This window comes from Plecotus auritus (genome assembly GCF_963455305.1).
Source record: "Plecotus auritus genome assembly, chromosome: 11".
Lineage (NCBI taxonomy): Eukaryota > Metazoa > Chordata > Mammalia > Chiroptera > Vespertilionidae > Plecotus > Plecotus auritus.
Genome location: NC_137777.1, coordinates 51,848,755 through 51,873,416, shown reverse-complemented (window position 1 = coordinate 51,873,416; position 24,662 = coordinate 51,848,755). Strand labels below are relative to the sequence as shown.

The 24,662-nt window shown below is 49.5% G+C and overlaps 1 protein-coding gene across 1 annotated transcript in view; it reads left to right on the top strand.

The window, feature by feature from the left end:
- Positions 1–24,662, top strand: part of PAG1 (phosphoprotein membrane anchor with glycosphingolipid microdomains 1) — a 114,730-nt gene that overhangs the window by 49,091 nt on the left and 40,977 nt on the right. The window contains exon 2 of the mRNA XM_080647100.1: positions 13,390–13,479. The gene's annotated coding sequence lies outside the window, so the exon portion shown is untranslated. The remainder of the gene's footprint in view (positions 1–13,389; positions 13,480–24,662) is intronic.

Below are 24,662 nucleotides of genomic sequence, written 5' to 3'. Positions count from 1 at the left end.
GTAAGTAAGAACTTGGCTCAGGATGGATTACCATCAGTCACTGCGCTGGGCGTGAGACCTGGATACACCACATAATTCACTCTTCTGTGCGCTGTGAATGTGGTGACATTCCATGCTGTGAGTGTGAGGACATTGCGTGCGCTGTGAATGTGAGGACGGGTTGGCTGAAGTGAGGTCTTGTGCGTTCGGATGAGGAAACCAGTCAGCCTCGCCGTATCGTTTATTCGTTCTTTTTGCTCAGCATGCAGTTACTTCACACTGCAGGTCACCTACCTATGTTAACTTCATGCCAATGCTGCTGCTAAGTGACCCCCAAAACACCTTGACAGCCCTGACCAGAGGCTCAGGTGGTTGAAGCATAGTCCCATACACCAAAAGGGTGCAGGTTCAATCCCAGTCAGGGTGCATAAGGGAGGCAGGCAGTCGATGTTTCTCACTCACATGGGTGCTTCTCTCTCTCTCTCTCTCTCTCTCTCTCTTTCTCCCTCTCTCTCCCCCTCTCTCCCTCCCTCCCTCCCTCTCTCCTTTCCTCTCTTTCTAAAAATTCAATAAAAACATATCCTTGGGTGATGATGTATTTTTATAGCAAAAATGCATTGTTAAAATCACAACCAGTGTCTGGAATCACAAGCGCCATAGTCCTAAGTTTTGTTTTGGTTTTCATTTCATATAATTGGACTAGTGGCCCAATGCACGAATGAAGATTCGTGCAAGAATGAGCCTTCGTTCCCCTGGCTGCCAGCACCACCTTCACTCTGGCCGGAGCAGCCTTTCCATTCCAGCCCGGAGCTGCCTTTCTGCCTTCCCATGCTGCCCAGAGGCCAGGAGCGGCTGGGGTGGTGCGGAAGGCCTGCGTCATTGCCATGGCAACGACGCAAGCATCCCGCCCTGTCCCCGGCCACTAGGCGTCTATGTATGCAAACTAACCCGCCATCTTTGTTGGGTTAATTTGCATACTCACTCCTGATTGGCTGGGGGGCGTCACGAAGATACAATAAATTAGCATGTTACTCTTTTATTAGGTAAATGATGTCTTTCTGATGGAAACTATTGAGTTTCTTTTACTATATGCTGGGCACTGCAGTGAAGACCTGGGGGACAAAGGCTTGTGAGACGTGGCCCGACGCCGGGCAGAGAGAGGAGGCACAGGCTCACATCTGCTTTGAAGGCCACCTGGTCAGCATAAGGACACTTGCATGTGTGGGTGATGCTCAAGTCTTGGATGAAACCACCATAATGACACCCCAGGACCTTTCCCAGTTCGGAAAAAAATGAGAGATGATAAGAGGATTGGCAGCTGAGGCTCAAATATCATCTGATTCCTAGTGAGGGCCAGGGTGGGGGCAGGTTGGCTGGTTGCTGTAGTACGGATCCCCAGAGTGAAGCGGTCACACTGTGGGGACGGTCCTCTCTGTGGCCGAGGGTCAGCCCAGGTGACGGAGGGTCAGGGAACTCATGGCCCAGAGGGAGCAGAGGAACTGCGCCCTGGAGGCTAGCTCACACCCACATCGCCCAGCAGGGAGTTCCCCTTGAGTGGAATAAATGAAGAGGTGGGTGGAGCCAGAGTGTGATCTGGCTGAACCCTGTCAGGAAAAAAAGGGTTCACCCCCCGTGTAGGGCAGGCCGGTGGTGTTTGATGTCAGGGACTGGGCAGAAGGCAAAGAGCGAGAATCACAAAGAAGGACCCTCGGGACTTCCAGAGGTCAGAGGAGCCGGGAGGGACAGGGACTAGGGCAGTCGGGAGGGACAGGGACCAGGGGAGCCGGGAGGGACGGGGACTAGGGCAGTCGGGAGGGACAGGGACCAGGGGAGCCGGGAGGGACAGGGACTAGGGCAGTCGGGAGGGACGGGGACCAGGGGAGCCGGGAGGGACGGGGACCAGGGGAGCCGGGAGGGACGGGGACCAGGGGAGCCGGGAGGGACGGGGACCAGGGGAGCCGGGAGGGACAGAGGCCAGGGGAGCCGGGAGGGACGGGGACTAGGGCAGTCGGGAGGGACAGGGACTAGGGCAGTCGGGAGGGACAGGGACCAGGGGAGCCGGGAGGGACAGAGGCCAGGGGAGCCAGGAGGGATGCTCCCAGGCAGAAGGTGAGCCTGGGCCGAGGGCTGGGGCTAGGGCAGCCGTGGGCAAACTACGGCCCGCGGGCCGGATCCGGCCTGTTCGGCTGTTCTATCCGGCCCGTGGAACCGAAAGAACGGAGGGTTCTCTTGCTCTCCCCTCCGCTCCTTTACTTTGAATTTATATTAGTTCACACAAACACTCCATCCATGCTTTTGTTCCGGCCTTCCAGTCCAGTTTAAGAACCCATTGTGGCCCTCGAGTCAAAAAGTTTGCCCACCCCTGGGCTAGGGCCTGGCCACGGAGGCTGGGGTCCCTGTGCAGAGGCCAGGCAGCCCGTCCTGGCCCACGCACGTTCAGAAGCAGCACCTGGAGTGTTTCTCTGTGAATGTGTGTAAAAGAGGTGGGTTTTCCTTTATTGCATCCTTGCATATTGAATTCTGGGAGTATTTTTTTCATATATTTGCATGGTTCCGTCTATAATTTATCTTGGCTAATTACATTTAATTACAGTCTTTACAGGTATGTGTTGAACTCTGGCTAGTCATCAGATTTCAATGGCAAGGAGTCTCATTTTTGGAGTGTGGCCTACGGGAGAACAGGCTGCAGAGAGGAATCACTCCTCCTTCCCGTGATAAAAGTCTTGTGTGTGGTTACAGTGAACCTCCCTCTAGAAAGACCGAGCCCTGAGGTGGTTTACAAAACGGAAGCTTACGCCTGTGCCCGCCGGGGAGGGCCCACAGACACCGCCCACCGCCCCTCCGATGGGTTCACAGCCCGCGGCCCGGTGATCGGCAGACTCGCAGTGAGCTCAGCACCGTGTCTCCAGAGCAAGGCCCTCACAAAGGGGCGTGGGAGCAGTGCCGTCAGTTAGGAAGGGTTTGCCACGTGGGCTGTGTTATGCCCGCCATTGCATCATGTTTTTTCCTGAACAGTGTCAGTGAAAAGGGAACACACCTCTCAGCGCAAGGAGTAGAGTAGGGTGTATCCTGCGCCCCTAGACAGTTGTTTACTGACACCCCTCCAGCATCTGAAACTTCACAGATTGTAAGGGTTCCCTTCTTGGCTGTCATTTTATCTCAGTTCCCTCCTAGCGCTCCCATTTTTTGAACTAAGTGTATCTCGAACAGGACACGCAGAGAAAGAAGAGAGAATCAGTTCTTCGAGACAAGAGGGAAAGTTCTGGGTCTACTTCTGCTCTGTGTCTGGGCCTTGGGCCGGCAGAGTCCAGGCCGACGCCACCCCCGGCCCACCACTTGCTGAGGGCTGCCCCACTGGCCGGGTGTGGGTGGGCCTTTGCTGGCCTGCTTTTCACTCACGCACAGCTCATTTGCTTTCCTGTGTGGATGCTTGGCTCCTGAAAAGCGGACTTGTTTTCACCGAGATTCTGGCGGACTGGGCTGGGCTAAGTGAACGGTGCTGTTTTTTCTTAAACAGCTTTCTTGAGTTATAAGTCAGTCTCTGGAAGTGTTCAGCTCACTGGCTCCCCATGTTCACAGTTTGGCAGCTATCATTCCATTCATTTAAATGGAATGTCCATTTTAAAACATTCTTATAGGAAACCCCTCCCTCCTTAGCCGTCACCCCCTCCCCCCTTGTCCCCCCTTCCACGCCTCCAGTCTGCCAGACTTGACAGTATCTGATGTGAATCGCATAAAAATAACGACAAACTGCAAATAGCCACAGTTCCGTGTGGACAGTCCCGCTCAGCCACTGTCAGGCGTGAGCCTCGGCCCCGTACAGCCAGCCAGTCCCCTACGCTTCCCCTCGCTGCGCAGGAGGCGCTGCATAAAACCTACGGGGACTCGCTTATGGCTCATAGCCCTGCGCTTCAGACAGTCTGGACGTTCGCATGCAGGGACTCTGCTAGGATACACGGAACGGCTCTACCCTCAACCATGTCACTGCGGAGCAGCGGGCACGAATGCGCATAAACAGTAGACACTCTCCATGCGCGCAGAAGGGACGCATGAAGACAGTCAGGTACGTGGGATGCAAGTGGGGAAGGAGAATACCAGAAAGCACTCCTAAAGGAGGTGACCAGCGTGAGCTACGTGCAGTGATAAAGCTTGGGGGGACGGGGGTGGATTTAGGTAGAGCAACCAGTGTGTTCAAAGCAAGGAGGTAGGAAGCCTCTGAGAGCCTTTGGACTCGAGTGGATGACCGTAGGGTGCTCCTAGGACAGGGAGTGAGGATTCCGAGGGCGGGGCCGCTGTGTGAGGGGTACCAGGTGCGGTGCTGAGAGGTGGGACCCCACCCCTGTGGCAGTTTCCTGTGGCTGCTGTGACAAAGGACCACAGACTGTGGCTGAGAACCACCGACATTGATTGTCTCACAGTTCTGGAGCTAGAACTCCGGGTCAAGGTGTGGGCAGGGCCACGCTCCCTCTGGGACCTGCTGGAAGGGTCTTCCAGTTCTGGTAGCTCCACGTGGTCTTGGCTTGGGCAGCAGACATAGGCATACAAGAGTAGCCATTGTAACATTGTTTCTAACTGAGGAAAACCACACCCCACCTAAGTCTTCACTGGCATGGAAACGCACTGTGGTTAAAAGGAATAAGACAGCCCTCCACATATGTGCTAACATGGAAAGTTCTGTAAGATGCAGAAAATGAATACAAAAACAGTGTTGAAGAATGCCTAGGGCAGGGCCTATCATCTATATTATAAACACCCAGTGGCCCTAATGCTGACCAAAGACCCGTCACCAGGAGGCTTCATGTGCGGCAAGGCACGTGCGGGTGGGAGGGGCTGCGTCCCGTGGCACTGGCGGGACTCTGGGGAGTCCCACAGCATAGCGGGGTCTGGGGTCCCAGGTCTACACGATTTCCCACAGGCCTGGGTCTCATGCGATTTCGCGCTCTGGGTCAATAGTAATATATAAAGAGCTAGGGTCCATCACAACCTAAACGTCCAGACGGACATCTGAACACCAGGCTAGGGTCCCAGCCAGCACAGTGAAAGTCAGTCCTGGGTCCCAGTGGCCCGTGGCGGGAGTCAGTCCTGGGTCCCGGCCACCCACGGTGCAGCGGTAGGAGGAAGCTATGGGAACGGAGCCATGCTGTGATCAGACTGGACCCTACCCGAGGGGTCCTGGATTGAGAGAGCGTGCAAGCTGGGCTGAGAGACCCCCCGAGTGCACGAATTTTCATGCACCAGGCCTCTAGTGTATATATAACAAAGAAAGAAAACTATTGCCTCTTGATCTTTGTATTAAACAATGTTCACCTGTGTGGGGAAGGGGTTGGGCAGTAGGGTGAGGGCCCTTTTTTAGTATAACATACCTGCCTGTATCCTGTGACCTGCTCAGTAGCGCGCATTGTAACAGGCCTGGGCATTTGCTATAACAGAAGTCAGGAGGCAGCACCTGGGGTGTGGCCACCAAGTGAAGGTGCTGAGCGGAGGGCGGGGAGGAAGGAACAGGCTGAGCGACAGGGTGAAGTGGGGGCACAGGAGTGTGGACTCTCACGAGCACAGACAGCGTTTTAAAGGGGGAGCCCACCTAAAAGACGGGTATGTGTTTCCTGGACCTGCGGTCTGTGAGTTTTGGTTTGAGAATCAGAGGACTTACGCCTCTTCGGCTACAATCGGCAGACCCTGCGGCCTGATCATTAGAGAAAGGGAGCCCGTGAGGGGAGCCTGGCTCCAGCGGGAGCGTGTCGGAGGCCACGTAACTTCCTCACCGGACCTACACCCGGCGCTCGAAGAAGACGCGCTCAGGGACAGGACATCTGCAGTGGAGGGAGACCTCCTTCCACCTGCCAGGCCCTTTCCTCCCGTTTCCCTTCTCGGTGACCTCTCTCTCTCTTCCCTCCCTTAGCCTCTCTGCACATGTGCGCACACACACTCACACGCACACACATACTCCTGTGATACTAACCTGCCAACCTGAAGACAACAGTGTCAAGAAAAGGAACTAACAGGAAACAACGGCGTCCAGATCAGATAAGCACCTTCAAATGATGGCGAGGACAGAGCCAGCGACATCGTGTGACAGTCTGTGGCCTGCATGTCATCAAACATGTGCATCCGGGAACATGAACACAGCAGAAAGCTCGCAAGACAAGTGGCAGCAGTAGTTCCAACATCAGCTGGTGTTTTACTGTTTGTGGACAAAACACAGTCTTACTCATTAGCTGGTTTGAGCCTCAGGCCGACTCTTTGAAGGGGAACCAGTGATTCCGGATCTTAGGGAGGAGGTGTTGTTCATCTGCACAAACACTCTGATCTCAGACTGAACCTTCAGACTGTCCTTCAAACACTTGTTTCACTAATAAACGAACCTGTGCTGTTGACTGAGTGGAGGGGCCTTTGAACGTCAATGAAAAGCTGGGTAAATGAGGGGAGGGAGAGTGCCCTTCGGTGAGGAGGGGGCACCAATGAGTAGCTTACAGTGTAAAATGCAGAATTTCATTTCAGAAGTGGTCATTGTTATGGCGTTACTCGTGATGCGAATATGTGGGGATGCTAACTCTGTGGGCTACCGCACTAAGCCGTGAGCAGAGGACGGAGGCCCGGAAGTGGGTCTGGTCCCAGCCGGCTCCGAAGCTGTCCCGGGCCAGGCCCACAGGTGCGGCATATTGTTCACAGGAAGGGAGAGCCATCCATCAGCCGCTCACTGATCCACAGCAGGTGAGCCTCACGTCTCGTCTGAAGGAAGAAAGCAGAGAAATTGTCACCAAATTCACCACCTGCTGGAGGGAGAAGCACAGTGGAGGCATTCACCGCTCCACCTGCACTTTCTAGCCTTTTCAGACAGAAGAGTACACAACGGCAGCTCTCCCCAAAGTCACCCAAAAGCCAAACTGTTCACAGCGGGGATAGAAGTGAGACCTCCAGTGAACTGAGCCCCCCGGGGCGTCCCTGGCTCCTCGGGACCACGCACGCTCCTGTCGCCCCTGCCGCCTGTCCCTGCAGCATCACGTTCACATGTCAACACCTGACAAGTGGCCCGCAGGTCTTGGGTTGCTGGTCCTCTTAGGTCTGATGTTAGTTTTGCACCTGTCTTATCCCTCCCCGCCGACCCATGGTGCTTTTGTATAAATTTTCTCACCTCCAGTTACCATGGCAACACCTGTTGAGGGCAGACAAAAAGGACTAGTTCTGCAGCCCGGAGGCTGCTTCGGGCTCCTCCTCGGAAGGGGTCTCTCCCTCGCCGCACGTTGAAAGGGACTCCAGGTAGCTAGCTGCCAGTGCCATGGCTGTGATGCTTAATCCTCCTCCTTCATTTTACCTCCATGGTGGCCTTTCCTTGCACCCCACGGACTATCCTTTCTCGTTTCTTCCACTTTTCTGTTCTCAATAAGGAAAAAGCAAAACCCCGGAAAACACTTCTTAATGGACTGTTGCTTTGCACGCATCAGGGTTGCAGCTGTCAGGGCTGAGAGAAATGAAGCAGGAGGCGGCGCAGGAAGAACTGTTAACAGGAAATGCCGGAAGGCTGGGCCTTGAGGACGGCAGCTGGGGAGGGAGCTCAGCCACAGAGAAGTGCAGCCGAGGGTTGAGAAGCAGGATGAAGGGAGGAAGCCCCTGGTTCCTAGCACATCACAGCCCACCCCCGCTGTCCCACAGCCCCTTTAAAGGCAGTGCCGTGAGCATACTTAGTGTCATTTTCCTGCACAATTCTCAGAAGGGCTGCGTATTGAAATTTTAATGGAAGGAAATGTCTCTGCTTTGAGGTTCATCTCTATTGTGTTGACAATTTATTAAACCCATCGTAGGATTAACAACAAATCATGTGCATTTGTGTATAGGTATGTTCGACTTTTTTACCCTATGGGTGTTAAATTGCTAACATTGGTCTTTGGGACAAAGAGGACATGTGCACAATGAGCTGGGTTAATAACTGGGCTGGTAAGTGTGTCCAGAAGGACCAGTCCATAACTGCTCTCTTCCTGGAAGAAGGCTCCGCCCCTGGCCCTAGTCCCATCCCGTCAGCACTGGGACTCCCTGGGCAGGACATCGAGGCTGAAGCTGGGAGGGGGGCTGCTGTGCCAGCCCCGAGAGGAACTTTCAGAAGCATCTCAGCATTCTTGCAATGGCCCAAGACCAAGAGGGTGTGAGCGCCACCACCAATCAAATCGCAGAAACGCCGGCAGAGAGCGGTGGCTGGGCTCCATCACATCTGGAAGGAATTGGATTTGCCTTCATCGCATATGAGACCCCTGGGTGGCAGCAGGTGACGCAGCTGGTGGGAAACGCTGCTGTGATCTCAGGCTTTCTGGACGGGAGAAAGCGTCCGCTCTGCTCTCCCCAAGGAGCCGCTGCATCGGCAGAGAGGCCTGTGAGCTTGGTCACAGGGCAGGAACACCCTGGCACATGTCAAGTCAATGTGATCCTATCATGTGTGTAGGGGTTGTGACTGGATTCTTTCACTCAGCATGTTTTCAAGGGTTGTTCATGTTATGACATGTATGTTGTTGGTTTTTTCGTGTTTTGTTTTGTTTTTAATCCTTACCCACGGATATTTTTCCATTGATTTTTAGAGAGAGTGGAAGAGAGAGGAAAAGACAGAGAGAAACATTGATGTGAGAGAAACACATCGATTGGTTGCCTCCTGCACGAGCACACACCTTTAGGCCAGGGAGGAGTCTGCAACCAAGATATGTGCCCTTGACCGGAATTGAACCCAGACCCTTTGGTCCACAGGCCGACACTATCTACTGAACCAAACCAACTAGGGCTGTTATGACATGTATGAATGCTTCATTTTATGGCCAAATGGTATTCTTTTCTACGGATATACCACATTTTATTTATCCATTCACCAGTTGACGGATACTTGTATTGTTTACACTTTGGGGCTGTTATGAATAATGCTGCTGTGAATCCATGTCTACGTTTTTGTATGGACACGTCTTTAATGCTCTCGGCATACAGGTAGGAGTGGGGATACAGGGTCCAAAGGTGACTCGTACGTTGAACTGTTTGAGGAACAAACACGCTGTTTTCAAGTTCCCATCAGCAGGGCCTGAGGGTTCTGATCTCCCCGCGTCCTCACCAACACTTGTCACCGTCTTGGACTTTTTGATTCCAGCCATCCTATTGCGTATGAAGTGGTATCTCGTTGTGATTTTGGTCGGCGTTTCCTTGAGGACTAATGATGCTGAGCATCTTTTCATCTACTTATTGGCCGTTGTATGTTTGGGGAGTGTCTGTTCTGACCCTTGGCCTATTTTTGGTTAGATGGTCTTGTTATTACAAGAATTCTTTATATATTATAGATAAACGTCCTCTATTGGGCGTGACTTCCCCATATTTCCCCACGATCTAGCCCGTCTGTGCACTTTGCTCACAGTGTCCTTTAGAGCAGCGGTCGCCAACCGATGGTCCTCGGACCGCTGGTGGTCCGTGAGGTCCGAGAGGTTGGCGACTGCTGCTTTAGAGCACACGCCTTTTCGATTCTGATGAAGTCCGGCGTATCTATTTCCCTTTTGTTGCTTGTGCTTTTGGTGTCATATCCGAAACTCCAAATCTGAGCTCATGAAATTTACTCATATGTTTTCAGTTTTAGTTCTTAAACTTATTTGATCCATTTTGAGTAACATTTTTATATGGTCTCTATTTTATATGGTCTTTATATTAACTTTTAAACATTAAATTTATTGGGGTGGCATTGGTTTAAATTATGTAGGTTTCAGTGTACATTTCTGTAATACATCATCTGTGTATTGTATTGTGTGCCCACCACCCGAAGTCAGATCATCTTCCATCACCATGTTACCCTTTACTATCTCCCCACCCCTCCCTCTGGTAACCACCGTACTGTTGTCTCTGTCCGTGAGTTTCAGTTTTATATCCCACATGTGAGTGAAATCATATGGTTCTTAACTTTTTCTTACTGACTTATTTCTCTTAGCATGATATTCTCAAAGTCCATCCATGTTGTCACAAATGGCAGTATTTCATCTTCTCTTACGGCCGAGCAGTATTCCATACCATATACTAGTATGTACCACATCTTCTTTAATCATCCATCGAAGGTCACTTCAGTTGTTTTCGTATCTTGGCTACTGTGAATAATGGTGCAAGGACATAGGAGCACATATACCTTTGTGAGTAAATGTTCTCAAACTTATTAAATTTTTATGTAACTTTTTTAAGAGTCCAAATTCATTCTTTTGCAAATGGCAGAAGAACTTTCTCCCAGAACCTTCTGTTGAAAAGACTATTTTTCCTCATTGAATAGTCTTGGCACCTTTGTAAAAAATCTGTTGGCCATAGGTATATGGGCTTATTTCTGGAAGCTGTTTTCCATTCCATCGATCTGTATGTCTATGCTAGGCCAGTACCACACGTCCTCATTACCTTGTTTCCTGTTAATATTTTTAATTTATGAAATGCAATTTTGAAAATGCAAAATTATATACCACTTTTATGTTATTAAATTAACTGTCCCATCATTATTCACTTCTTAAATCAGACTCTAATCCTATCTAGTAATAGCAAAAGCATAGGTGAACATATTGCTGATGCATATTAATAAGATTTGGCATTTTTTTAAAAAACTTATTATTTTTTTATTTTTCTACTGCAGCAGTTTGATTTAGGTAACCAAATCTTTTTTTTATCCTCACCCTAGGATATTTTTTTCCACTGATTTCTTTAGAGAGAGTGGAGGGGAGGGAGGGGCAGGGGAGAGAGAGGGAGAGAGAGAGATAGAAAAAAACATAATGTGGGACACATCGATTGGTTGCCTCCTGCACGTGCCCAGACCAGAACCAGGGATTAAGCCTGCAACTGAGGTATGTGCCCTTGTCTGGAGAATCAAACTGAGACCCTTCAGTCAGAGGGCTGATGCTCTAACCACTGGGGAAAACTGGCCGGGGCTAGGTAACCAAATGTTGCTCATGTTTCTAATGAATTCAGGAGAGCTCTCTGGGACTGACCGTGATGACATGGGGGAGTAGGGAGGTTTTCAGATGGAATCCTCCTGCCAGCATCTGTGTTAGGGGTTCAGGGAGGCTGACCTGTCAGCGTCTGTGTTAGGGGGTCGGGGAGGCTGACCTGTCAGCTTCTGTGTGTTAGGGGGTCGGGGAGGCTGACCTGTCAGCGTCTGTGTGTTAGGATTCAGGGAGGCTGACCTGTCAGTTTCTGTGTGTTATGGGGTCAGGGAGGGTGACCTGTCAGCGTCTGTGTGTTAGGAATCAGGGAGGCTGACCTGTCAGTTTCTGTGTGTTATGGTGTCAGGGAGGGTGACCTGTCAGCGTCTGTGTGTTAGGGGGTCAGGGAGGCTGACATGTCAGCGTCTTTGTGTTAGGGGTCGGGGCGGCTGACCTGTCAGCGTCTGTGTTAGGGGTTCAGGGAGGCTGACCTGTCAGCGTCTGTGTTAGGGGTCGGGGAGGGTGACCTGTCAGCGTCTGTGTTAGGGGTCGGGGAGGCTGACCTGTCAGCGTCTGTGTTAGGGGTCGGGGAGGCTGACCTGTCAGCGTCTGTGTGTTAGGGGTCGGGGAGGCTGACCTGTCAGCGTCTGTGTTAGGGGTCGGGGAGGCTGATCTGTCAGTGTCTGTGTGTTAGGAGTCGGGGAGGCTGACCTGTCAGCGTCTGTGTGTTAGGGGTCGGGGAGGCTGACCTGTCAGCGTCTGTGTGTTAGGGGTCGGGGAGGCTGACCTGTCAGCGTCTGTGTGTTAGGGGGTCGGGGAGGCTGACCTGTCAGCGTCTGTGTTAGGGGTCGGGGAGGGTGACCTGTCAGCGTCTGTGTGTTAGGGGTCGGGGAGGCTGACCTGTCAGCGTCTGTGTGTTAGGGGGTCGGGGAGGCTGACCTGTCAGCATCTGTGTGTTAGGGGGTCGGGGAGGGTAACCTGTCAGCGTCTGTGTGTTAGGGGGTCGGGGAGGCTGACCTGTCAGCGTCTGTGTGTTAGGGGTCGGGGAGGCTGATCTGTCAGTGTCTGTGTGTTAGGGGTCGGGGAGGGTGACTTGAAACCTGAGGAAAGGTGAAAGATGACTTGGGAAAGACCTGTGTCTGGCAAGCTCTTCACACCGAGAGCTGGTGAGGACCCTGCCCTCTGAGTGAGCATGGCTGACGGTGGGAGGAGCTGGAGCTGTCTTGTTCTGGCATTTAGACGTGTTAAAACAGAAAAGAAAAGCCGAAACCGGTTTGGCTCAGTGGATAGAGCGTCGGCCTGCGGACTGAAAGGTCCCGGGTTCGATTCCGGTCAGGGGCATGTACCTTGGTTGCGGGCACATCCTCAGTGGGAGGTGTGCAGGAGGCAGCTGATCGATGTTTCTCTCTCATCGATGTTTCTGGCTCTCTATCCCTCTCCCTTCCTCTCTGTGAAATATCAATAAAATATATTTAAAAAAAAAAAAAACAGAAAAGAAAAGAGCGAGTAGCTGCCTGCATTGGCCCACAGAAGGCGGTCGTCCCTCCCTTGGTAGCCGTCAGGGAAGCGGCAGAGTCGCAGGACCACGTGGTGCTGTGCGGCACGGGAGAGGCCAGGCCGCGGTCCATGGTCCATGGCCACCTGTGCTCCCGGGACAAGAGCGCCGTAGGTACGCGCCCAGAAGGCTCAGTGTTTGATATTGCGACTTAGGAGTTGCACCTCAGTCTGTTAAAATAATTGAAACGTTCTGAGCCTGAGTCAATAGCCAGATGCTCCTCGAATATAAACACTTCCATTCATTCATTCATTCATTCATTCACTCTGCCCCCTCCCCTGCTCCCTCTCTCAGCACCTATCTTGGCATCTTACCTGAAACACGTTCCATGCCAGGCGTTTGCTGGAGGACAGGCCGAGAGCTGGAGCGGAGAGGGGCTCAGAGGACAGGCTGGGCGCCGGGAACAGAGCAGGGCCGCAATGGCAGGTGGACCGAGGAGCCCGATGAGCCGGGAGGGCAGTGAAGGAGGGCACCCCTGGGGGTGTCCACTTGTTGCCTCTTCCCCGTGTCCTCAGTGGGGGGCGGAGGAACGACTCAGGACTCAGAGGCCTGCGTGTCCTTCGGTTCCCACTGCTCATGCTGCGCCGACACGCGCCTTTTAGTAAGACATTTTGCCAGGAAAGCACAGCTCGCCTTCCCCCAAAGCATAAAGCCCCCTGACTTCGGCTCAGATAACTTCCTTGAATGTGACGTTACTACAGTAGCACAGAGGCCGTGAAACTAGGAGGCATATGGAGGGAGCGAGTGACGGATGTGTATTTGATGAGACTGGCTTGGCTGTTATTTTGGAAAAGACTTTTGATTTACTCACTACCCTCAGTAGCTTTTCCTCGCTTTGCAGGAAGGAATAGAAAGCCCAGCATTTGGCATAAATTTACAGTGAACAGGACCAGAGTCTTCCCCCTTCTTTAGCCATCTGCCTTTCCCTAACTCTCTCTCCCTCTTTGGTTGCAGGCCAGCAAGGAAGAGGGAGCTCTCACAGCATTTCAGAGCCACAGCGCTGCCAGCGCTGCGAAGAGTTGCAGGCACACGGTTTTCTCCAAGGTAAACATCGCCCTTGTACCAGTCAGCGGCATGCCGTTCGAGTTGGCCAGCTGCAGGGGCCGCACAAAGGCCCGTTGTTTAGTCTGCGAGGAGCCTGGGGTGGGAGATGAGAGGAGGAACATGGAGCGGCTGGCCGCCGGCACTGTTACCAGGAGCACCCGTCAGCATCTGGGGCTCGCTGAGCTGGGCTTGTCCCGTGTGGGAAAAGGGAGCGGAGGGGACGGTCCTTAGATATCCCTACAAACAAACGGCAGTGTGGTTTGACTACAAAAATAGCTCTTCATCTTTTATGGCCCAAGAGTCAGGTGACTCCCTCCAGAGGTTAAGAAAAATGCAGACTGTAGTCATGTCACATGGGGGGAAATCGCGCACCCGAATGTTTTACAACAACTAAGACTTGTGAATCTGACAGACGTGAGAGATCCATGCTCTTCTTTAATGAAACTCCTTTCGTCGGTCACTAACAATTGCTCCATGCAGTGTATGGTTTGGAAAATCATATTTCAATGCCGCTTTTGGGGGGAGGGGGAGGTGTGTGCGTGTGTCAGACGACAGACAGGCAGATGCACAAAGAGAAGTCTGAGAGTGTCACACTGTACGTTTGGAACGAATCGTGAGCTCAGCGGGAATAAAGGCTGGACAGAAGCAGCTGGATTCAGAGTCCGCTCCAGCAATCCTGAGTTAGCTGCCAATATTCTCGCACAAATTGCTGTGTCATTTCTGTGACATCCCCTGGGGCTGCTCCGTCTGGAGCTAAAAGCTGCTTTTGCTCAGCCCTGAATTATATCTGATAAAACGCCTCCTTCCTCCTGATAAAGCTATCCAGGCACGCGCGCGCATGCACACACACACATAGAAATATATGCTACAGTTTAAAAGAAAGGAAACTTGTCAACTTTCCCTGTTGGTAGTCGACATACTGCTGCCATGTATGGGTCCCTAGCTTGCTGGAAGGGAGTTGAGATGGGGGGCGGGTAGTTCAGAGGAGCCTGGCTGTCCTTTCCTGAGGGGGAGAGGGGGGACGTTGGAGGGGGTTTTGCCTTGCGCTGGCTCCTTCTCTGTTCTGACAGAGAGGACATTGTTCGCTGACAGGGCTGGCAGCTCCGTGCACATAGCACGGGCCAGAGCAGAGCAGGGAGGAGGCGCAGGCGCTGCAGCTGTGTGCCAGTTGAGAGGGTTAAAAAAGACCCTTTGCCAGCTTCTCATTGTGTAGATGCAGGTCCTGATTTGGGGAAATTATTTCCTTGAAGAGACGTTTTCTTCACATTGCATTATGCTGAGTCACCTGAGAAACGTCTGCAAGGTAGCAGCAGTGTGCCTGCTTTAATCCTGCAGTGACGAGAATTCAACCATGGCACATGGAAATACTATATAATGCTCTCCAGGTCCATCCCTGCTGTTGCAAATGGTAGGAGTTTCTTCCTTTTTACCGCAGCCTAGTATTCCATTATGTAGATGTACCACAGTTTTCTAATCCACTCATCTGCTGATGAGCATTTAGGCTGTTTCCAAATCTTAGCTATGGTGAATTATGCTGCTATGAACATAGGGGTGCATATATTCTTTCTAATTGGTGTTTCTAGTTTCTTGGGATATATTCCTAGAAGTGGGATCACTGGGTCAAATGGGAGTTCCATTTTCAGTTTTTTGAGGAAACTCCATACTGTTCTCCACAGTGGCTGCACCAGTTTGCATTCCCACCAGCAGTGCACGAGGGTTCCTTTTTCTCCGCATCCTCGCCAGCACTTGTCGTTTGTTGATTTGTTGATGATTGCCATTCTGACAGGTGTGAGATGGTACCGCATTGTCGTTTTGATTTGCATCTCTCAAATGATTAGTGACTTTGAGCATGTTTTCATATATCTTTTGGCCTTCTGTATATCCTCTTTCAAAAAGTATTTAGGTCCGTTGCCCATTTTTTGTTTGGATTGTTTATCTTCCTTTTGTTAAGTTGTATGAGTTCCCTGTAAATGTTGAAGATTAAACCCTTATCAGAGATAACATTGGCAAATATGTTCTCCTATGCAGTGGGCTTTCTTGTTGTTTTGTTGATGGTTTCTTTTGCTGTGCAGAAGCTTTTTATTTTGATGTAGAGCATTAGGCTAAGCGAAATAAGCCAGTCAGAGAAAGATAAATATCACACAATCTCACTCATTTGTGGAATATAATGAACTAATGAACAATATAAACTGATGAACAAAAACAGATCCAGAGGCAGAGAAGTATTGGTCAGATTGTCAAACCTCAGAGGGAAGGCAGGGTAGGGGGTGGGAGGTGAGAGATCAACCAGAGGACGTGTATGCATGCATATAAGAATAACCAATGGACACAGACACTAGGGGGGTGAGGGCATGAGTGGGGGTGGGGGGACAAGGACACATATGTAATACCTTAACCAATAAAGAAAAAAAAGAAATATATATATAAAAAGAGGTAATATGCAAATTATCCAGGACACTGTAACAGTTACAACCGGCTCAGGAGGAGACTGCACGTGCAGATGGGTGGGCGGGGACTGTGTGTACGGTGAGGCAAGCCACGGAGGGCGCAGGTCCAGAGTGGACACACACACAGGGGGGCCTGCCCAAGCTGCCACGGCACGGCTGGAGCAAGCCCAGAGCAGACACACCGCAGCGTGCCAGCAGTCCTGCCTCTGCGCGTGAGCTGCAGAGGAAACACCTTTTCTGACCGCGCATTGGCTAAAGCTCCCGGTACGCCACTCACAGTGTTCTTGGTAACTCGGGTAATAAGAATCCAAGAAGGTGATATAGAGGAAAAAACCAAAGGTCTGCTGTTGGAGGGGCTAAGAAATGTCATATCCTGCCCTAGCCAGTTTGGCTCAGTGGATAGAGCCTTGGCCTGAGGACTGCAGGGTCCGGGTTCGATTCTGATCAAGGGCATGTACCTAGGTTGCAGGCTCCTCCCTGGCTGGGCCCCAGGTCAGGGCTCATGCAGGAGGCAACCAATCGAAGTTTACCTCTCACGTTGATGTTTCTCTCTCTCTACCATGAAAGGCAGCCAGTGGGGCGGGAAGGCTCAGAGCCTGTGCAGCCTGAAAACTGCCCCAGCAGAAGTGGAGACCACAGCTGGCCCTTCACCCCCTCCTCCCAGCACAGGAACTGCAGACAGGACGCTGTGGTGCCTGGTGGCTCCAGGTTCCTGGGGACTCCTGTGCATGTGTGTGCACGTGCACACGTGTGTGTTGCTTAGTGGAGCAGAAAAGGCTGCTGTCAGGCCACAGGCTCCATGCTCACAGCCAGCGGGCAGGGGAGGTGGGACTGCAGAGCAGGTGCACCAGCCCAGCCCAGCCCAGCCTCGCTCCAGGCCTGGCTCCCTAAGCTCAAAGGTGTGTCATCGCCCCAGGCTCCACTGTATTCGGAAGGCCTGCCTGCATATGTTTACAAGAATTATTCACATAAATTGATGACTCTTCTATAATTCCAGGTGTGATGCTGTCAGGTACAGTGGGCCACAGGCCACTGCACACCTGTCAGCCGTGTCTCCTGCCCGAAGGGGGTCATTGCTGCGTCACGGTGCCAGTCGTGTCAGACCTGCTGAGCTGTGTGTCTGACGCCCAGGCTTTTACCATGTGTTGGATAACTTCTTTTTTTTTAATTTCTTTATTGATTAAGGTGTTACATATGTGTCCTTATTCCATCATTACCCCCCACCTCCCATTCATGCCCCCACCCCCTTGTTGTCTATGTCCATTGATTAGGCTTACATGCATGCATATAAGTCCTCTGGTTGATCTCTCCCCCATACCCCCACCCTTCCCTGCCTTCCCTGAGGTTTGACGTTCTGATTGATGCTTCTCTGTCTCTGGGTCTATTTTTGTGCATCAGTCTATGTTGTTCATTATATTCCACAAATGAGTGAGATCATGTAATATATTTATCTTTCTCTGCCTGGCTTATTTCACTTAGCATAATGCTCTCCAGTTCCATCCATGCTGTTGCAAATGGTAAGAACTCCTTCTTTTTTATAGCAGCGTAGTATTCCTTTTTCTCCGCATCCTCGCCAGCACTTGTCATTTGTTGACTTGTTGATAATAGCCATTCTGACAGGTGTGAGATGGTACCGCATTGTTGTTTTGATTTGCATCTCTCTGATGATTAGTGACTTTGAGCAGGTTTTCATATGTCTCTTGGCCTTCCTTCTTTCTTCTTTCGAAAAGTGTCTATTTAGATCAGTTGCCCATTTTTTGATTGGGTTATCTTCTTTTTGTTAAGCTGCATCAGTTCCCTGTAAATGTTGGAGATTAAACGCTTATCATTGATATCATTGGCAAATATGTTCTCCCATGCAGTGGGCTTTCTTGTTGTTTTATTAATGGTCTCCTTTGCTCTGCAAAAGCTTTTTATTTTGATGTAGTCCCATTTGTTTATTTTCTCTTTAGCTTCCATTGCCCTAGGAGCAGTATCAGTGAAGAAATTGCTTTGGCATACGTCAGAGATTTTTCTGCCTATGGATTCCTCTAGTATTTTTATGGTTTCCCATCATATGCTTAAGTCCTTGATCCATTTTGAGTTTATTTTTGTGTATAGTGTAAGTTGGTGGTCTAGTTTCATTTTTTTGCATGTATCTGTCCAATTTTCCCAACACCATTCATTGAAGAGACTGTCTTGACTCCATTGTATGTTCATGCCTCCTTTGTCAAATATTAATTGAGCATAGTGATTTGGGTTGATTTCTGGGTTCTCTGTTCTATTCCATTGATCTATATGTCTGTTCTTGTGCCAATACCAGGCAGTTTTGAGAACAGTGGCTTTGTAATAGAGAGAATCTTAAAGGCTGCAAGAGAGAGACAGAAAGTTACATACAAGGGAGCTCCCATTAGATTATCAAATGATTTCTCAACAGAAACACATCAGGCCAGAAAAGAATGGAAGGAAATTTACAAAGTGATGCAAACCAAGGTACTGAATCCAAGAATACTCTATCCAGCAAGGTTATCATTCAAAATTGAAGGGGAAATAAGGAGCTTCACAGACCAAAAAATGCTAAGGGAATTTATCACTACCAAGCCAACAATGCAAGAAATGCTAAAGGGACTGGTGTAAAAGAAGAAATAAAAAGGTAAGAAGGAACACAGATACAAAAAATAAAAATGGCCACAAATAAGTTCCTTTCAATGATAACTTTAAATGTAAACGGGCTAAATGCTCCAATCAAAAGACATCGAGTGGCTGAATTGATAAAAAAACATGACCCATATATATGCTGTCTACAAGAGACCCACCTCAGAACAAGAGACTCACACAGACTAAAAGTGAAGGGATGGAAAAATATCTTTCAGGCAAATGGAAATGAAAAAAAAAAGCTGGGGTAGCAGTACTTATTTCTGACAAAATAGACCTTAAAGTAAAGGCCATAACAAGAGATAAAGAAGGCCACTTCATAATAATAAAGGGATCGATACAGCAAGAGAATATAACCCTGATAAACATATATGCACCCAATGCAGGAGCACCCAAATACATAAAAAAAAACTCCTGGAAGATAGCAAGTCAGAGATTGACAACAATACCATCATAGTAGGGGACTTTAATACACCACTGACATCACTGGATAAATCCTCTAGACAAAAAAATAAGCAAAGAAACAGCAATTCTAAATGACTCACTAGATCAGATGGACCTAATTGACATCTTCAGAGCATTTCACCCCAAAGCCACAGAATATACGTTCTTCTCAAGTGCACATGGAACATTTTCAAAAATAGACCACATATTGGGTCACAAACAAAGTCTCCCCAAATTCAAAAAGATTGATATCATATCAAGCATTTTCTCAGACCACAATGGCATAATATTAGAAATAAACTACAATAAAAACATTCCAAAAAATTTAAACACTTGGAAGCTGAGTAGCATGCTATTAAACAATTATTGGGTTATCAAGGAGATCAAAGAAGAAATTAAAAACATCCTGGAGACTAATGACAATAAAAACACAACAATGCAAATACTATGGGACACAATGAAAGCAGTCCTGAGAGGGAAGTTTATAGCTCAACAGGTTTACCTCAAAAAACAAGAAAAAATGGTAATAAATCATCTAACTCAACAACTCAAAGAATTAGAAAGAGAGCAACAAGAAAAGCCCACAGTGAGCAGAAGGAAGGAAATATTAAAGATCAGAGCAGAAATGAATGACAGAGACCAAAAAAACAATATAAAAGATAAATGAAACCAAGAGCTGGTTCTTTGAAAGGATAAACAAGATTGATGAACCTCTAGCCAGGCTCACCAAGAAGCAAAGAGAGAGGACCCAAATAAACAAAATCAGAAATGAAAGAGGAGAAATAACAACAGACCCCACAGAAAAAAAGGATTATTAAAAAATACTATGAACAACTCTATTCTAACAAACTATATAACCTGGAGGAAATGGACACATTGCTAGAAAAATACAATCTTCCAAAACTTAGGAAGATACTAAAAATCTCAATAGGCTGATAACTATGGAAGAAGTTGAAGCAGTCATCAAAAAGTTTCCAGCAAACAAAAGCCCAGGGCCAGATGGCTTCACAGGGGAGTTTTACCAAACATTCAAGGAAGAACTAAAACCTATCCTCCTCAGACTATTCCAGAAAATTCAAGAGGAAGGAACACTTCCAAGCTCCTTCTATGAAGCCAGCATCACCCTAATACCAAAACCAGATAAAGATAACACAATGAAAGAGAATTACAGACCAATATCCCTCATGAACATAGATGCCAAAGTCCTCAACAAAATTCTAGCAAATCGGATCCAGCAGTACATCAGAAAGATCATACACCATGACCAAGTAGGATTTATCCTGGGGATGCAAGGATGGTACAATATTCGCAAATCAATAAATGTTATACATCACATAAACAAACTGAGAGATAAAAATCACATAGTCATATCAATTGATGCAGAAAAAGCATTTGACAAAATCCAACACCCTTTCTTGATAAAAACTCTCAGCAAGGTGGGAATAGAAGAATCATACCTCAACATAATAAAGCCATATATGACAAACCCACAGCCAACATCATACTCAATGGGCAAAAACTAAAACCATTTCCCCTAAGAACAGGAACAAGACAGGGATGCCCACTCTCACCACTCCTGTTCAGCATAGTGCTGGAAGTAGTAGCCATTGCAATCAGACAAGAAGAAGAAATAAAAGGCATCCAAATTGGAAAAGAAGAAGTAAAACTGTCCTTATTTGTAGATGACATGATACTGTACATAGAAAACCCTAAAGACTTCATCAGAAAATTATTAGACTTAATAAATGAATTTGGCAATATAGCAGGATACAAAATTAATGCCAAGAAATCTATGGCATTTCTATACACCAATAATGAACTTACAGAAAGAGAGACTAAAAAAGCAATCCCATTTACCATTGCACCAAAAATATTAAGATACCTAGGAATAAACTTAACTAAGGAGGTAAAAGACCTATACGCGGAAAACTACACGACACTGAAAAAAGAGATAGAGGAAGACATAAACAGATGGAAGAACATACCATGTTCATGGATTGGTAGAATCAACATCATCAAAATGTCCATACTACCCAAAGCAATCTATAAATTCAATGCACTTCCCATTAAAATACCAACGGCATATTTCACAGACCTAGAACGAACTTTCCAAAAATTCATCTGGAATAAAAAAAAAAGACCCCGAATAGCTACAGCAATCCTGAGAAAGAAGAACAAAGTAGGTGGGATCTCAATACCAGATACCAAGCTGGATAACTTCTTAAAGATGTACTTGTACAACCCTTTAAAGATGTTTAAAGTATATTTGCATGATGATATTTTCAAGTAAACACACACACACACAAAGGAAAATTAACCAACGTGTTACCGAACCTTTCCCTTTATTGTTTCAGTCTATTTTGTTCATTTGTCTGGACTGGCTTTGAAGCAGCTTTTTTTAAATATATATATATATATATATATATATATATAATTTTTATTGCTTTTTTACAGAGAGGAAGGGAGAGGGGTAGAGATTTAGAAACATCTATGAGAGAGAAACATCGATCAGCTGCCTCCTAAACACCGCCTACTGGGGATGTGCCCACAACCAAGGTACATGCCCTTGACCAGAATCGAACCTGGGACCTTTCAGTCCGCAAGCCAATGCTCTATCCACTGAGCCAAACCGGTTAGGGCTGAAGCAGCTTTTGTTTGATTATTTTTAACACCGGAGTTAAGGGCTGGTGCGGGGATGGGGAGCTGGGCATGTTTGCCGCTCCCGCCAGGGCTCCGGAGGCCTGGTGAGTTTGCAGTTTGACTGCCGGCCCGTCCTGCCTTGTTCCTTTCTGCTAGAACCCACAGTGACCACTGTGCACTGCCCAGTCCTTCGCTTGTGCTGGTGACCTCCTGGCTCCCACAGCGCGTGGCCACAGTGTGCCCAGAAGTGCGGTGGGGAGTGCCCAGGCAGCTGAGCCAGCGTGTGCCTCTCACATCTGGGCACGTATCCTTGTAGCCATCAGGCCTGGTGTCGGAGTGGGGAGCGAGTGTCATGTGCCGTCTGTTATGAAAGGAACGCGTAGCGATGGGGGAAACTAGTGGCCACTGCTGACACAGTTCCGTTTGACGGACCCTGAGATGGCACTGACTTCAAGGTGAACACTGCCTGGGCCCTTTGTGAATATTCAGCCACTCAGAGAGGGTTCCGGGGCGAGGGCCCCCAGGTGGTGCGCGTGGACACACTGGCACTGGGTCGTCTGCGCCAGAGTTGGGTTGGAGCTCCGTGCGTCCCACCGCAGGCCCCTCATGCACCGCACCAGATCTGCCTGACTCTCACGTCCCTTCAGGGTCTAGAACACCCTGCCATCCCCACACAAGACACACGTGGTACACTTGGAGTGGGTGCAGGTTCCGGCTGCGTGCTGACCGTGGGCCTGCTCACCGCAGCCCAGGCCGCAGGGTGAGCTGTGCTGCGCTGCCTGCCTGCGTGGGGCACCCGCAGCTCTCCAGGGCCAGGCAGTCGCTGGCCCTTTCCAACAACCTTTTCAGTGGCGGGTCCTGGACCTCCCGTCCTGGTCCTGCGAAGGTCTGAGGCCGGTGGTGGTCCCGACTGCAGGGACGTGTCTATGAGATGCACGTGTGCCGTGCTCCCTCCCCCGCTGGGGGTGGACACAGCCTCCTTCGGTGCCCTTAGCCAGCACGCAGGGTGCTCGGGTATTCATGGTGCAGCTCCCCGCATGCCCCCACAGGAGGACAGAGGGTTCACTTATGGCCAGGCATGTTGGGAGACAGAGGTTGTACAGAATCAAATGGATTTGCTTGTGTGAGGTTTCTCAGAATGTTCCTGTGACTCCCCAAAGCCAGATGCAGAATGTCGGGTTCCTCGAGGCGGGAGAAATGTCCTGGGGGTGGGCAGTCGGACAAAGCGACGGAGGGAACCCACCGGGGCTGGCGGTGGGGGTGCAGGCACTGGCGCGCTGCCATTGAGACCTTCAGCTCCATCCAGCGTCCTCAGTGAAACGTCAGGGGAGGGCCAGGGAAGCGTTTCAGTGGGTGTGAACTCAGGGCAAAGGAACATATGAATGGACGTCTTTCTACGAAGCTGCTTGGTGTGTGCACAGCGCTACTTGTGAATTAGCTTTCACTTTCACCAGCAAGGAGGTGCCCGGGAACTGTGTTTGGCAACTTGGAGAACGTTTTAGCATTTGAATTTCCCTATTTACAGTACGGCGGCACACAGTCAGGCATTGGCACGTCTGTGAGGGAAGGCAACGCTTCAACATTCTTGTTGTGATCTAACAATTTATTTCAGGGTAAAAGGAATCAGTCTCATTTGGAAAATGTTTTATACAAATACTAGAGGCCCAGTGCATAAAAATTTGTGCACTCAGGTGCGGGGGGGAGGGGGTGTTCCTCAGCCCAGCCTGCGCCCTCTCACAGTCCAGGACCCTCGGGGGATGTCCACCTGCCGGCTTAGGCCCACTCCCGGGGAACAAGCCTAAGCTGCAGTCAGACATCCCTCTGGAGCCCGGGAGCCCGCGGGGGATGTTGGACATCCTTAGCGTTGCCGAGGAGGCGGGAGAGGTTCCCGCCACCCACCACCACTGCACTCGCGCCGTCAGCCCAGCTTGTGGCTGAGAGGCGCTCCCCCTGTGGGAGTGCACTGACCACCAGGGGGCAGACGCTCAAAACAGGAGCTTGTCCCTGGTGGTCAGTGCACGTCATAGCGACCGGTAGTTCCACCATTAGGGTCAATTTGCATATTACCCTTTTATTATATAGGATTGGCAAGAAAACGCTTAACTGCGTTTCTATGGATTTTAAAAATGCTGACTCCCCTAATGTAAATGATGACAAATTGCACACGATTACTTCTTTCTTCTGCATTGCTGTGGTTCTGTGGTCACCGCCTTTGACTACCCTGAATTCTCACACGGCCCTGCCCCATGCTGTGCTTGTTAATCCACACGTCAGAGGCCGTGTTTCTAGGTCCCTCCAAATGTCAGTTTTTAAAAACCTAACCTTCCTCTTATCCATAGTGTTTTACTCACAATTAAAACTCCAGATCACTTCATTCACATAGGCCCTTTTGTATTAGAGAAAATGAGAACAGTAATTTGTAGGATTTTTCCTTTCATTGGCTGGAAAAAAGAGAGATATTTGAGATATTTATATTCTCTCTCTTTCTCTCTCTCTCTCTCTCTCTCTCTCTCTCTCTCTCTCTCTCTCTCACACACACACACACACACACACACAGTCTGAACTATACATGATGTGGTGCCCTAAGTGGCTTCCTGAAATAAACCCAAAAATAAGGATGTCAGGCAAAAATGAAGGAAGTCTGAATTAATTTGAAACCTGAATAACAAATGTACCAATATTGGTTCACTAATTCTAACAAAGGTACCATGTTCATGTAAAAGTTAATATCAGACTAGACAAAACACAGTTACTGTATTTATAACTAAAGTATTAAATGGATTCCAGCCTGTTTTGGACTAAGAATTGGAGTAGAAAGTGATAACGATTTCTCCTGATGCCAAAGTCACCTGTGAACACAGCCATCTGTAGCAGAGGTTGGCAGAGCCCAGGCAGACCACCAGCCCGCATCCCTGTCTCCCCCCCGCCCCCCCGCGCCCCCCCCCCCCCCGTGCCCATCCAGAAAGGCGAGGCCGCAGGCGCGGAGGCCCGGGCTCCGTTCCCAGGCCATGGATGTCG